Source organism: Pteropus vampyrus, unplaced genomic scaffold (genome assembly GCF_000151845.1).
Source record: "Pteropus vampyrus isolate Shadow unplaced genomic scaffold, Pvam_2.0 Scaffold1000001561, whole genome shotgun sequence".
NCBI lineage: Eukaryota > Metazoa > Chordata > Mammalia > Chiroptera > Pteropodidae > Pteropus > Pteropus vampyrus.
Window position 1 is genome coordinate 1 of NW_011915963.1, and position 2,198 is coordinate 2,198.

The following is a 2,198-nucleotide window of genomic DNA, read 5'->3' on the forward strand; positions in this document are numbered from 1 at the left end:
TGGGTGGCGGACACCCAGGGTTTGTCACCACGGTGCAAGCAGAACGAACACAGATGTCGAGGTTTTGGGGGCATCGCCGTCGCCTGTCCCCAGGCCTGGAGGACGAGCAGACAGAGGGCTGTTCCTGGGTCCACCCGGGGGGCTCCTGGGCAGGATGTGGTTCCATTGGGGCACCCCAGTGCGGGGATGCTGGGGCGAGTCCCCCGCCTCGCGCTCCTCCCTCCTCCGCCTTCCTTCAGGGCCTGTGCTTGGCGGAGCCGCTGGACAGGGGCTGTGGTTTCTCAGTCAGCCCCGGGGCAGGGGGAGAATCCTAGCACGTCTGCTGTCCGCAGGGATGCCCGGACCCCTGGAGTTCAGCCCGGATGACCCTGGCTGTGGTTACTGGAGCCCAGAGATGGCCAGGAAGCAGAAAGAGAGAGGAGGTCTTTGTTCCTGGGGTAGGGCCGGTGTCGGCCTGTCCCTTCCTGGATCTTGTGGATCAAGCATCAGTGTCCCCACCCCCCACCACATTCCCATCATGACAGCAGACACGAGGCAGCCTCAGAGAGGGAGGGAGGCACCTCTCCCACCCCGGGCCTTCTGTCCGGGTGGGCGTATTGTAGCTCCAGCTCAGTACAGCAGGCGCTAGCCTGAATCGAAGTAACTAAAATGAAATAAAATTAAAAATCCAGTTCCTGACGTGGTTCCATAGTGGAGCGGTGAGGTCCTGGGTCTGTGCCCCAGTGGAGCCACAGCCCATAGTCTACGGCCACGCCCCCCTGAACGAGCCCGGTGTCTGATCTCGGAAGCTAAGCAGGGTCGGGCCTGGTGAGTACTTGGATGGGAGACCACCTAGGAAGACCAGGTGCTGTAGACATTAAAAAAAAAAAAAAAATCCGGTTCCTTAGTCACCAGCCATGTTTCAAGGGCTCGGTCCCCACAGGTGGTCAGTGGTTCCTGTGCTGGACGCAGTGGGTAGAACATTCTATTGGATAATGCTACCTGGCTGCCAGTTCTCTGGCACGACAGATGAAGGCCTTAGGGGGTGGGGCATCTGGTGTAAATGGCATTTCCTAGGCCATCCCCAGAGGTTCTGACTGAGCTGGTCGATGGCCAAGCTCAGGGGTCTGTATTTTCCTCAAGTGAGCCATGTGGTTCTGGCACTGGTAACTCAGACTCTGGCCAGTAGAAAAGAACCTTTGTTTACAAACTTCGGGTGATCTGCCCTGTTGTGAGCAGCGCTCAGTGGACAGGAAGTAGAGCGTGGAGAGCGTCCGCCCACAGCCCCATCACGGTGCTGCGGCCACAGGCGCGGCCCACGGCGCCACTCGTGGGCTTCGTTTGCCGTGGAAGCAGGAGGAAGATGCTCTTCCCTGTGTGTGCCTGCTGGACGCAGGGCCTGGGGTTCGGGGGCTGATGCAGTGTCCACAGGTCCTGGCCACGTGAGAATGTGCCCACCGGCATCCTTGGGTGTGGAGGGACTCAGGCCTGACACCTCGCCTGAGCAGCGCAGGCCGACCTGAGGTTCTCTGGGGGGTGGTGAGGAGGTGGCTGGGCAGAGGAGACTCGCTGCGCACCCTCCAGGGAGCTGTCTGCGGTCAGGGCACAGGGCCTGTGTGGGAGAGACAGGCCTGCGGCCCGAGGTGGAACAGGGTTTCCTGCGCTCTGCCATTGGTCGTTCCTCACAGCTGGGGACACGGGCGGCAGGGGGCGGGGAGGGTGGTCGGGGGCTGCCGCGCTGCTGGGGAGGCTCAGGCCTGCTTGGGGGCCCCTCTTGCCGCCAGCTCAGGGCTTCACCGCTGTCTCCTCCCGCTACTCCTGTTGGGAGTCCCAGACGTGGATGGAGAGCTTGGATAGGGGAGGCTGAGTGGGAAGTCCTTTGATCTAGCTGACCTTGGCCAGGTTGGGCCCTTGCCTGCCTCCAGAGATGGGAAATTAGTGGACGGGAATGGGCAGCTGCAGAGATTTGGGGAGGTGACCCCCTGAGTGGCAGCTCACAGCCCCTCATAGCCATCCTGACACATGCGAGCCCCCCGCCCAGCTCCCTTACATGGCCTGGGCGGGCCTGGCCTGGGTGGGCACGCTTGGAGAAGCTGGGTGCCGGGCCAGGGGTGGGCTCTGGGGAGGAAATGGTTGTGTGGTCTGACCCGGCTCCCTTGGAGCAAGGTGGCCCCTCTCCCCACCCCACACGCGCTGCTGGTCTCCTGAGCCTGTGGCCC

At 62.4% G+C, this 2,198-nt stretch overlaps 1 pseudogene; it reads left to right on the forward strand.

The window, feature by feature from the left end:
* The first annotated feature begins 740 nt into the window (after nt 1–740).
* LOC111735468 lies at nt 741–856 on the forward strand (annotated as a pseudogene).
* Nucleotides 857–2,198: the final 1,342 nt, after the last annotated feature.